We start from the raw sequence: 13144 nt of genomic DNA on the forward strand, positions 1-13144 counted from the left end.
TTTTACCTGGTGAGGCTTTTTGAAGAATTACACTACAGATTTCTGGAAATTGCTGAAAATGGCATAGAATCATCGTGCATCTTAGAAATACAAACCTAATGTGATATCTCTTCATAATCAAATTAGGAGTTAAACCAAAGCGTGTCTCCAAGACTGATCTGTGACTGTCAGTAACTGGGAACCATTGTTTTTATGTTGAAAACTGTGAATAGTTCAGCCTTTACCTACATGGAGTTGGCATCCAAGTTTCAAGGGATTAAAACGCCTGATAAAATTCTGCTGGAAAAAGAACCTAAGGCAAGGACCCAAGTTTATTCTGTCTCCCAAATGAATCAAATGGTAGGGACCTCAATTCTGTGCTCAGTTACTTCTCTGAAATACAACCTAAAACTCAGGAACCATCTGGAACTTTATAGATGCTGAGAATTACGTTTGCATACCGGTGCTACAGATGTCTGCAACACGTGAACGTGGTAACAGCCTTCCAACTCCACTTTCTCATTCTCATCTTCAAACGGATGTCAACATAACAAGGGTACCTGGAAGGGCAGAGCTGACTCGGCTAAGACTTAGAATCAACCACAATGCACTAGAAACAAAAAGCACTGCTCAGGTACATAGAATTTTCTCCAGTTCTTAATCACGCCTTATATGGTCTTACCATACTAAAGTATTTGTTACCACTGATTTAAGAAATAAAATGGCATCACATACAGTAAGCTGCTTTTGCCCAAATTCCCATCTATCAGAAAGTTTAAACAAGCAGAAGCGTTTGCAGACTGGATACCGGATGTTCACACAGACTCGGACGTCTGATGACATGGGGCAAGTCTGTAACAGCTGGGGGTCAAGCTCTCCAAGAAGCGGACAGTGATCCTCTAGACTGGCTCCAACATGCACGAGGCTGGGCATCCAGGTCGCAATGGACCTGAGGAAAGCCTGCAGTACTGGGAGAGGACGGTGACCAGGCTGGGGAGGGAGGTGCAGGGTGGGGGCCGGGTGGGGGGGGTGGGGAAAAGGTCCTCACCTCCTCCTGCCTCTGTAATTTCCCTGGGGGTTGGGGGGCAAGTGTTCCAGAAAGGGAAGTGCTCAGGGCTGGCCATCTGGGGTCATAGTCTGGGTTCCAGGCTCAAGAGGAGTGAGCAAAGAAAACGCTCATGTTTTCTTTTAAGCATTCCAGCTCCATCCACCACGATAGGAAAAAATGACTGGAATTTGAGGCAGAGACACTCTCTTCAAGAATAAACACTATGAATTTTGCCGTGAGCATTGTTTGTGCTTATTTAATCGTGAGACTGGGAAACTATAACACTCCTAAGAATTATTCGGAGGCACCCCACAGCTCAAAGTGTCCTCTGAATTGCTGGCGTGTTTTTTAAAGTAAAATATGCGACTAACTTAGCAATGTTAGGTTGAATACTGTTTATTTCAATTGTGGGTAAAACGCTAGTTAAACCATAGAACATAGTTTACCCAAACTGCTAGTTGATATACAACCACCATAACCCTTAACCTACAAAAGTTTAAAAAAAAAAAAAAAAAAAAAAAAAAAAAGAGGCTCCGCAACACTACACTCTAAGCAGTGTTCCTTTTCCACTCTACAATCCGCACACAAGAGGCAGGAGATCAGCTCAGGAAGCCTTTCCCTCTATAAGTGAGGACACACACAGGTCAACAACTTCACACAAGCAGGCAGACCACCCAAGGCAGGACGCAAGTGACCAAAATGCCAGATGAAGGATTCTCTAGAAGACATGCTATTTCTTATCTGATCACAAGTAGTGAAATTACGATCCAAGGTAAAATGTAGGTTAACAACCACACAGAAATACAGATGTAGGAATTTATTTCTACAACAGACTAAGGCAAACACAACTGGATATTTTTAGTGCACTTTATGGTCACATTATCAATCCACTGGGAAAACCACGCCTCTTAATGTGTCTTGTCTTTGAAACTAAAGACCTGACTCTAACCTACTGACACATTTTACATATTAAATGTCTCTCCATAGTACTGCTTGAGAAACAGTCTCTGAAAGTGCATCCAAAAATGTCCCATCTCAACTGATTAGGCAGCAAGCACTAACTGGCATAGAAAATGCACAAATCCTACATAGCCCCAACAAGACACCTGACATTTTTTCACTGACTTCTTTCAAGTATTAAGAAGCTCTAACTTTTGGCTTTTCCTTGCTTTTGATAATATCCACAGGGCAAAATCATTCTGAGGAAAACACACTGGCTCAAGTGTGTTAAAGTATAAAATTCATGAGTCAAGGAAGGTGCTGGAAGAGTGGAGAGATTCACTATTAGGCATTTCATCCTGAGTCAAAATGTGATTAGCAAGACCAGCAGAGCAGAGCTGATGCGCAGGAGCCCTGGGTTAGGGGCTGGGGGCGGGGGGGGGGGGGGTGGACGGTGGGGGGGGCGTATGGAGGGAAAGCACCACGGACACCCTTTGCGTTAACGGAATTTAATTGTTTGGTATCCTGATGGTGGTGGTTACAGAAATTTAAGCAGGCTGAAATGAAATTCACAATTTATCACATAGCAAGTTTTAGAAAATATACAGAGCATATACATGTGTTTACATATAGCACGTGTGTGTGTGTGTGTGTTTGTGTGCGTATGCCAGCCCTGAAATTTAACTTAAGTGGCTTGGGGGCGGATAAGAAAAGCAAGCCAGCGGTTGTTGGAGACCACCGTAACTAACGAAGATGTATTATTATTATTATTATTATTATTATTATTAGATATTTCCACACCAATTCGCAACTTCAGAGTAAAGGAAAACATAAGCACACTGGGCTCCAAGCATGATAATAATCCTGTTAATACAAGCCTGAGAAATTAAGTTTCCCTCTCTCTCTCAGCAAGAAAACTAAGGCTAAAGAAGGTAACTGATCTGCCCAGACGCAGTCAGTGTGTACTGAGCTGGCTGCAAACCAGATTTCCCTCAGAGCCCTGTCCCCGACCCCATGGCCACCAGAAGCCCACAAGGCCCCCAACCAGGCTGGGTCTGGCGCGCCTCTAGGGGTCACAGACACGGGGCCACGGGCTGGCTCAGAGGACCAGATGCCAGGTGCCAGTAGCACCCATCCTTGGAAGAGGGCCCCACTGCAGGTCCGCACCTAGCTGCCCCCAGCCATTCACTAATCAACTAGTCATAAGCAAGGACAGAGCCTGAAACAGCATCCAGGGTCCTGCAAGCAAAACACCTCCCACCCTGACTTGCCCCTGACTTCCCAAGTGCCCCGCATGGCGGTGCGGGTCACCCCAAGTCCAGCTTAACCGTAGTTTCACTGGGCACAAGACAGGGCCTGAAAACAGCAGACAGGTGCTGGGTTTTCCCCTGATAAATACCCAAGTCCCAAGAAGCTGACCAAAAGTGAGACCTGGTAAGTCTGCAATGACATCAGCAAAACCAACAGGAAGGAACCCATGCAGGTGTGCTGGCATCGGAGGCTCTAAATTACTTGAGTTGAGATACAGCTTAGGCGACTAGCAGCCATCCCTTCCCCCAACACCTCCTGGCCTCCTGCTGCTCTAATTTCTTTCCTCCTCAAAGGCTATCCACTTCCCACCTCCTCCTTTCCCTTTTCCTCATTTACTTCTAATGTATCCCAAAATGGCTACAGGAGCCCTCAGAACCACAGCATTGGATACCTACCTATCTTTTCTTGCCATCCACCAGCAGCACTCAAAACAGGACTGCACAGTTGACAGTAGGCCTCAAGGCTGGTGCCTCCACCTTGGCGTCATGGGCCTCTGGGGCGGGGTTGTTCTCTGGGGTGGCTCTGTCCCGTGCACTGTGGGGTGTTAACACAGCATCCATGGACACCCCCCTCCCAGATACCAGGATCACCACCATCCCCCTCCCCCTACTTGTGACAACCACAAGTCTCCAGACATTGCCAAAAGCTGTTTGATGGTAGGGGACAAAACTGCCCTGAGGACCATGAGCTGACTACAATCCTCTAGAGTTTAATGCTGAAAATACTGTTTCAGGAAACAATCATGTCCTCTACCTTCATCTCCTAAGACTTCCCTTTCTCCTGAGCCTGTGAGTCACGCTCCATCTGCACCTCTCCATTCCCATCTACCGACAACAAACCAAAGCCGAGGAAATGGTACCCAACTTCCTCTGTAAGACAAAAATATTCTCTATTTTCAAGTTTAAATTTGCTCCAATTTAATTTTTCAATGGCTTCCAGCTCACACCTGCAACATTCAATCAGGCAGCGGATTCTCAATAAATATTTGATGGCAGTGATAATGCACAGAAGGGCTTCGCGGAGGCCTCCACCCCCACGAACACACCACTTCGGTCAAGTTCCCGGGAAGCACATTCCTTAATGACTGCATTATTCCCTTGAGGTTTTAAACTCATTTTCTCAGAGTAGGCTATCTTTCCTTGCATAAACATGTCGACTCTGTTTGTCCCTTCCCACATCCAGCTTTTATTTTGGTTTTGTTGGGTATAATGCTGCTAGTGTGGCCTGGGTCATCCATTTGGTTGAGCCTCATGGAAAGGACGGAGGGGAGGGAAAGGCGAGAGGGCAAGACCCAAAGGGAAAACTCACATCCAGCCTCCGCTCAAGAGGCCAGTTACTTCCTTCATGCTAAAAATAGTTACAGAGAAAAAAACTTTATCTTTCTAACTTAAAAAAAAAATGTTTACAAAATGACTTTAGACTTGCTTCCTGATTGAAACGACTTTTTAAATGTCTTGGGTGGTGAAAGATTAACAACTTGTTGGAGGTCACATACTCTCCTTTTTCTAAGGGAGAAAAGGGAGGCAAAGGCAAGGTACTGGGACACCACACCTGGGACAGTCTCACATCACAGGGCAGAACGACTGCGCTCGTCCTCTGGCCCGGGTCGAGCCTGGCAACGCCACGTGTGCGGATCCAGAGACCCAGACACCTGGCAAAAGCCAGGAGAAGGGGCAGCCCCTTATCCAGGGTTGGGGAAAGGGGTCCTCCCTCCCAACAGGTAACTACAGGAGGATATGAATTCCTGACACTCAGGACCTGCGTTAGATGGCTTTTCCGGGCCTGGCTTCCCTCTGCAGGAACCCATTTCCCGCCTCTGGAAGAGAACCATGGGTATCCCAGGTGTCTCAAAGGCTGACAGGTCACAGCAGTCCTGAGAGAAAGCAAGGGTGAGGACAAATGGGACCTGGGAAGTCACCTCTTTCACAGATGCAAAACTGGGTTTTTCCCCCATCCTCATTTACAAATACAATTTCTAATCTGTTGCTATAAAAAAATACAAAAGACTATGCAAAGAACACATCAACTAAGTATTAAAAATAACATCCTGACTCAGGGACCAGTGTACAGGAAATGGCCAGCACTCAGCCACTTTTTAAAAATACTTTGACTATTGTGAAGTCTCACTCTGTTGGAAGGATTCCTGAGCAGCTTTTTAATACAGAAGATGTTGCCCTAAAGAGATTAAACTGTAAACCAGGACATAAACTTTTTTTGGGGGGGAGGGTTGGTAGCCCATGGCAAGCAGGGGTTTCAACACATCAGATACAGCCTCTCAATCACCGACGGGGGCCCTCACTGATGGTGACACCTTGGGCTCCCCACCATCCCAAGAGATGTTCACCACGCCATATGGGGACTGGCTACGCAGTTTTTTTATGGGGAAACTGAGGCACAGAGACACTAAATGCTTTATCCAAGGTTAAATACTCAGTGAGAGACTCCAGCTTGCAGTTCTGGTTTTCTAATTCAAAAGTGACCCAAACCGCCTCAATCTAAAAACCACAGCTGTCAATCTCACTGAAATCCACTGAAATCACTTTCCTCATTAACAGTCTGCCAGTAAACTATTTCAAGCTCTTATAGCCTCTCCCCTCCTCCAACGAAAAGTAGACTAACTCTCTTTACTGTTTTGTTTATTAATCCTTACTTGCAATAACTATCGAGAATTACCCTCCAACAGAACTTTCTGCAAGTCCTGTGCTGTCCCAATATGGTGGCCACTAGCTACACACATCTTTTGAATATGTGAATTATGGGTAGAGCACTGCAAGAACACAATTGTTAATTTCAGTAACAACAGAATTGTCACTGAATTTTAATTAATGTGAATCTAAATATGCACATGTGGCTAGTGGTTACCACACCAGATAATTAAGCTATAGATGAAAACAATCCTTCCACTGTGGTTGATATTTCATGACTTCTGTTGAGATTTATCTAGGTGTATATACAGATTTCAATGTAGATTCTTCTGCATAGGAAAGAAAGAGAAAGAGAAAGGGGGTGGAGGGAGTGTGCGCGTGTAATTTAATGAGCTTGTCTCCAAATGGGAAAACTCACACTGTGTATACACAGGAAGGCAAAAGGAAGGCAAAGCAACACCAAGCTTAAGAGCTGGGCTTTCAGAAACAAAGAATCCTCCCACCACCATATATCAGCAAGTCAGTGTCCTCTGCAGCAGAATGGAAACAATAATTGCTGCAAGTAGGGCAGTAAGTGCCTGTAAAATCCTCAGTGCGTGGCATTAAAGTAACATAAGGACAATTATTCTATCCCCACAATAAGCAACAAAAATTTATAGACAGCTTTCTGGTTTTCAAAAAACTTACACACACATTCCCTCTTTCTGTCCTCGCACTACCCAACGAGTACCACGATTTCAGTTCCCATTTTTATTTTTACACATATAGGAAATGACACTCAGAAAAGTTGCAGGACTTCAAGGTCAACGGTAGAGCTGAACAACAGGGTGGGCCCTTTCACTAGTTCGGGCCAAATGGGGACAAAGGCTGCTTTTCTAGCAAAGTGTTAAGTGTCCTGATGGAGTTGGACTCAGGGGCTCTATTCCCCTTCCTGCCCGCTACCACTGAAACACTCCTAACAGCGCACCCAGCAGACTCATGGTGCCATCACACAGGTGAGCAAACTGAGACTCTCATGGTCAAAGGTGAGATTTGAGACCAACTGTCTCACCACACACTTCATTAAAACACCCAAACTTTAAGGAGGCGTGAGATTTGGGAAATTTAACGGTCAACTGTGTGACATTTAAATGGGGGGTTGCTGACAAGTCCTGGAGTGACTAAGCCCTGGATAGAGGCACAAGAAGAGCCAACCTCAGAAGATCCAGTGACACACACCCTGCTGTGCACACCACCAAATAAACACCTAAAAGTCTCCATATTTTTGTCCCACAGGTGTGTGTTCACATAAGGTCTGGAATATCCTGAATGTCTGGAATATCTTTAATAAGTGGGTCAAGTGATGAACTTCAACTTTCATCCCTGGATTAGTTATCCAGCTGGGTGGTTTTCCACGAAAATCTGCAGAACATTTGAGATATTAACATCCCTTAAAATAAAAGCGTCACCTTCAAGTCTCAACTGCTCCATAATCAACATCCACCCCCCCACCCCCGAGTCTTTTCTAGGAATAACTAGTTGTAAACTTTTCATAAAATCGTCACGGGCCATTTGCTACCCCAGAACCCAGTTCAGGACTTAAAGAGGCGCTCCCCTCCCCCTCCCAGGCTGGAGTCCCGCCCCTCCCCCTCTCAGGTTAACCCAGGGAGTCAGGCGGCACGTCTGGAGAGAAAAACATCCAGAAGTCAGGTCAAGCCACATGTGACAAAGCAAAGCAGAAACCGTGGCAAAAGGAGTAGGGGATTGGTTTTTGTTTCTTTGGGGTTTCTACTCTACAACATCAGCGATAGGAAAAAGGGGGGAAAAAAAAATGACCCACCTCCGACTCTAACTTTGTGGAATTTCCAACGCAATTGGCTCGGAGAATGCGAGGCCGTGCTAAGAACGAGCCCTGGCGCCGGCCTCACCGCGCACAGGGAACGCACGTGAAGTCCAGGCCCTATCCCAGCGCCCGCGGGTCTCTAGCAACCCCCAACTGTCACAGACCCGGCGACCTCCGGCGACCCCCGAAAGCGCGCCCCACCCCGTTCCGAGCACCAGCCCTGCGGGCAAGGTCCCCCTGGGGAGCAGGGCCCGGGACGCGGATCTGGGGGCACCCCTCCCCCTAGCCGGGGAGCAACAGGTCTGCAGCCTCCCCAGGCCGCGCTCTGCAGACCCCGCCTGAGCAGGGTCGCCCCCCACCCACCGAAGTCGCCCCCAGCCTGCTCTCCTCGCTCGGGCCGGGGGGGCTCCCGACTTCCTTGACAGTTTCTGCGCCTCGGAAACGGAGCAACCCCGGGCCCGCGCCGCCGCGCTTCCACCCGGTCCGAGGCGGGCCGGCCCGCGCCCGAGGATGAATGGGGCTCCCCTCCCCCACGGGGGATCCCGCGGCGGCGCAGGTTCGCCCAGCCAGCCCCGGGAGGGGCAGACAAAGGGGCACCGGCGGACAAATCGAGCGCTTCCCCAAACTTACCGGCCACCTCTCCCTCCCCAAAGGAAAGGAGCCCCCAGCCTCCGCCCGTCCCCAGCGCGCCGGCACTTCGGGGAGCGGCCACATCGAGGTATTGTTCAGCCTGCAGGGAGCGCGCCGCACCCCAGCCCCAGCCCCGGAGACAGTTGGGGACCTGCCCCTCCAGAGCCCCGGAGGCGGGCGGAGCGGGCGGAAGCCCCGGGCCGCCGGCCTGACCCCGGCGGGGAGGGAACCACCGGCCCCGCGCGGGAGAAGTTTGCGCCCCCACCCCAGCCCCCGCCCGGCCGGCCGAGCCCCGCGCACTCACCTCGCCGCGAGCAGCGCAACTTGTGGCGGCGCCACGGCTCCCAGCCTCCCTCCGGCCGGCCGTCGCCGAGCCCGGGCCGTGCCGCGGCCGAGGAGGGCCCGGCGCCCGGAGCAGCCGCGCGCCGCCCCCGGGCCGCCCCCGCCCCGCCGCCGCCGCCGCCGCCGCCGCCGCCGCCGCCGAGTCCCCGAGAGGCGCGGGCGCTGGAAAGTTTCGGGTGCCGAATGGCGGCCGAGGGCGCTGCGGCGGCGGCGGCGGCGGGGCGGGGGCGCTGGCGGCTCCTCGCTCCCGAGCGCGGAGAGTGGGGGGGGCTGGGGCGGGAGCGGCGGCGGCGGCGGCGGCGGCGGGAGAGGGCGGGACGGCGGGAGGGACCGGCACGGGCAGTGACCTCCGGGGGGAGCGGCCGCCAGCGCGCCGACCCCGGCCGGGAGGACTGCCAGCGGAGCCGCCTCCGCCGCCGGGGCCGGCCCCTCCCCCACGGCCCCCAGCCCGCACCCTCCCTCCACCGCGGGGGGAGGGGAGCCCGGGTCCCCCGTGGCCCCTCCCCCACGCCCTGGGGGGCCGCGTCCCAAACCAGCCCTTCCCCCACGGAGGGGAAGGGCACCAGGCCTGCCCTTCCCCCGCAGCGAAGGGGCTGAGAATCCGCGCCCCAACACAGCCCCTCCCCGCCGTGGGGGAACCTGCGACCCTACACTCTTCCTCACCCCCCACTCTCCACTCCCTGGCACGCCTGGGGTGGGTGAGGGGAACCCGGGTCTCTCCCTACCAAGTCCGAACCCTCTCCCTTCTCGTGGCCTCCATGGGGGCAGAAGGAAGTGCGGGCCTACGCCCACCCCAATCCCAGTCCCAAACCCAGCCAGAAGGGGACGGCAACCCGGTCACCACCCCCGCGGTTTTCAGGGGAGACGGGAACCGGGCCACTGCTATGTTACCCTCCCCCACCTCAAAGAAGAAGCCGCCCAGCAGTCCTAACAGAACCCCCTGCAACCTGCCTGAGAATGCATCTCCCTCAAAATCGGCGGCAGAGAGGACACCCCAATGGTCTCTTCCCCTTCCCCGAAAAGTGGGGGAGTCTCGACCTTTGCAAAATCCCTCCAGGGAAGAGCCAGAAATGCTTGGGGAGAAAGAAACTCAGAAACACTGGGATGGTGGCCAGAGGTGTGGGGGCGGGGGGAAGGGAAGAACCCGGGCCCTCGGGCCTTCTCACCCCCACCTCCCCTCACCCCCACCCCCACCCCCACCCGTAGGCTTCAGACCTCGGGCATTTGCAAAGGGTTTTATGTTGCAACAGCTTACTCGGCCCAGCCCTGGTGAACCCAAGTTCCCAGAGCTCCTTCCTCCCCTCCTGTTTGGTGACAACTACCCACCACTCAAGGCCTGAACTCACTTAAAACAAACATCCGCATCCACCCCCTAGAACCTTTGGTGTCTGCTTTGTTGAATATTTTTAAATGTTTGCCCCTCCCTTTGGTGTATAATGAGCTTCGCCCCGAAGAGCCCAGTACACTCAGCATTTTACACTGTAACCTCACTTGCTCTTTTCTGGGACACTGAACCATTTGTTGTACTCGTTGTGGGGGGAGGGGGCCCGAGGTGGATTTTTAAGGGGCTGGTCCTCCATCAAAAAGGTAGACTAAAAATTACGCTGCCAAATATTGCTGTAAAACGTCAATGATGTAAAATGACTGCTGCTGCACCATTCTTAGAGCACATCAATAAAAAATACACTTACACAGTCTCCATAATTGTGAATCAGCAGAATAGATTTTGCCTTATTTTGTATCAGTTGCCATTCAAGGCCCCCCATAAGGACGTGGTGGGGCCTTCCCTTGAGCCTGCCCGTCGCTGCTCCCGGGCTCCCTGGGCTTGTGAGGACTGATGCTGAGGTATTACATGCAATCGAAAAACCGAGGAGGCAATAGAAAACCCGAGCGAGCTCCTGATGCAACCCTGCCCAGGTTACACGTGCTTCCCTTCCCCCACCGCCTGCTGGTGGGAGCGCTGCGTTTTTTTCCGCCTGTAGGGTCACATTGTGGTTGATTGATTCTCCTTTCGCCTTGCTCAGTCATTCAGATTTGGAAAGTAAATAACAAGTTGACATCATTACAGCTCTCGGCTTTACGGGGACGCGGCCCTCGACTACCGCACACTCTCGAGTAGCCGCGCACTCAAACTGGCCGTCTGGCTTGCCAGCCGTGCTTGTCGTTAGCTGCTTGGAAATTCTGAACTGAACGTGATGAAAAGGCTTCTTTGTATGTTTTGATTACTTGGTAGATGCCAATCATTTAAAGTATGGGAAAGTGGTGGAAATCCTCACTCCAAACTATGACCCCGGCAATCCATCTTGCCTATTTGATCGAGTCCCAATAATCAGAAAGTTCTTCTTGCAAGTCCCTAGGAGCCCCCAGGGACTCTGTAATACCTCAGACCTCAGACAGGAAAGTCGGCCCACTATATTTATCATAATAACACCAAAATTCCACTTTCTGAATGCTAGATGGATGGTAGGTAGGTGGTAAATTAGACTATTTTATTTAATCTGTTTTGCAGATTTTTCAAATGGTGTAAGAAAATAAGGGGGGAGGCACATTAAAGTAGAGCAAGAAAGGAGCTAGTGCATTCTGACAAAAGTAGAAAGGCTGATATGGAGGCGGTGAGCAGCAATGATTTGCACAGGTATCCACTGCACGATATCTATATTCCAACCAGTTACTTTTGGTTGCTGACTGGAGGGAGCTGGAACACAAGAATCTGCTTGCAGCACATGCTATCAGTATTCCCCCTAAACAGTAGCCAAATGTTTAATAAAAAGGCAGCAGGAACCCACACAAATATAGTCAACTAATTTTTGACAAAAGAGCAAAGGTATTTCAGTGGAGAAAGAATATCCTTTTTAACAAAGCATGCTGGAACAACCGACATCCATATACAAAACAAAGATACAAAAATTAATCTAGCCCAGACTTAGGCTTTTCTCGGACACTAATGTAAAATTGATCATGGGCTTAAATGTAAAAGGCAAAAACATAAAAGTCCTAGATGATAACATAGGAGAAAATCTAGGTGATCTTGGATTTAGCAATGAGTTTTTAGATACAACACCAAAAACATGATCCATAAAAAAAAATCGAGCAGTTGGACTTATTAAAATAAAAAACTTCTGCTCTGCAAAAGACACTTAAGAGAGTGAAAAAGCAAGCCACAGACTGGGAGATAATATTTGAAAAATTCATGTCTGATAAAGGACTGTATCCAAAATATGCAAAGAACTCTCAAAACTCAACAATAAGAAAACAATCCAAAATAAAAATGGGCAAAAGATCTGGAAAAAAACTCACCAAAGAGATATACAAATGGTAAACAATCATATGAAAAGATGCAGAATATCATATATCACAAGGAAATTGCACATTAAGACAAAATAGGGTGGGGGAGAGGGCTTCCCTGGTGGCCCAGTAGTTAAGAATCCGCCTGCCAATGCAGGGGGCACGGGTTCGAGCCCTGGTTCCAGAAAATCCCACGTGCCGTCGAGCAACTAAGGCAGTGCGTGACACAACCACTGAGCCTACGCTCTAGAGCCTGTGAGCCACAGCTGTTGAGCCCACGTGCCACAACTACTGAAGCCCACGTACCTGGAGCCTGTGCTCTGCAACAAGAAAAGCTACCACAATGAGAAGCCCGTGCACTGCAACCCACAACTAGAGAAGGCACAATGCAGCCAATAAATAAATAAATTTATTTAAGAAAAAAAAGACAAAATACGGGGAATTCCCTGGATGTCCAGTGGTTAGGGCCTGGCGCTTTCACTGCAGGGGCCCCTGTTCTATTCCTGGTCTGGGGACTGAGATCCTGCAAGCCACTCAGCGCTGCAAAAAAAAAAAAAAAAAAAAAAAAAAAAAAAATCAAATGCTAACAGGATGCTGAGCAGCAGGAACTCTTATTGCTGGTGGGAATGCAAAATGTAAGACCACTTTGGAAGACAGTTTGGCAGTTTCTTACAAAGCAAAACATACAATCCAGCAACTATGCTCCTAGGTATTTACCCAACTAAGTTGAAAAACTTATGTCTACACAAAAACCTGCACAGGAACGTTTAGCAGCTTTACTCACCAAACACCGAAAGCAACCAAGATGTTCCTCAGTAGGTGAATGGATAAACTGTGGCACATCCATAAAACAGAATATTATTCTGCAGTAAAAAGAAATGAGCTATGAAGCCGTGGAAAGACATGGAGGAAGTTTAAATGCATATCACTAAGTGAAAGAAGCCAATCTGAAAAGTCTGTGACATTCTAGAAAAGGTAAAACTGAGAAGAGCAGTGGTTGCCAAGGGTTCTGAGGATGGGAAAGAAGGGACGAGCAGGGAACACAAGGGCTTTTCAGGGCAGTGCCCCCATTCTGTATGCTACTGTAGTGGCAGATACATGACATTTTGCATTTGTCCAAACAGGTAGACCTGTACAGCCCCA

The 13144-nt window shown here is 49.8% G+C and overlaps 1 protein-coding gene across 24 annotated transcripts in view; it reads right to left on the reverse strand.

Moving 5' to 3' along the window:
* The window catches only part of TBL1X (transducin beta like 1 X-linked), a 232083-nt gene extending 223264 nt beyond the window's left edge, over positions 1–8819 (reverse strand). For 17 of the 24 annotated variants that reach the window (XM_057719013.1, XM_057719012.1, XM_057718991.1 and 14 more), the window contains exon 1: positions 8679–8819. The gene's annotated coding sequence lies outside the window, so the exon portion shown is untranslated. Of the gene's footprint in view, positions 1–3672; positions 3692–8374; positions 8496–8678 lie in introns of those variants that run through there. The other 7 variants (XM_057719009.1, XM_057719011.1, XM_057719008.1 and 4 more) reach the window with 3 other exon arrangements.
* Between the last annotated feature and the right edge of the window lie 4325 nt (positions 8820–13144).

The sequence above is a fragment of the Hippopotamus amphibius genome, chromosome X (genome assembly GCF_030028045.1).
Source record: "Hippopotamus amphibius kiboko isolate mHipAmp2 chromosome X, mHipAmp2.hap2, whole genome shotgun sequence".
Taxonomy (NCBI): Eukaryota; Metazoa; Chordata; class Mammalia; order Artiodactyla; family Hippopotamidae; genus Hippopotamus; species Hippopotamus amphibius.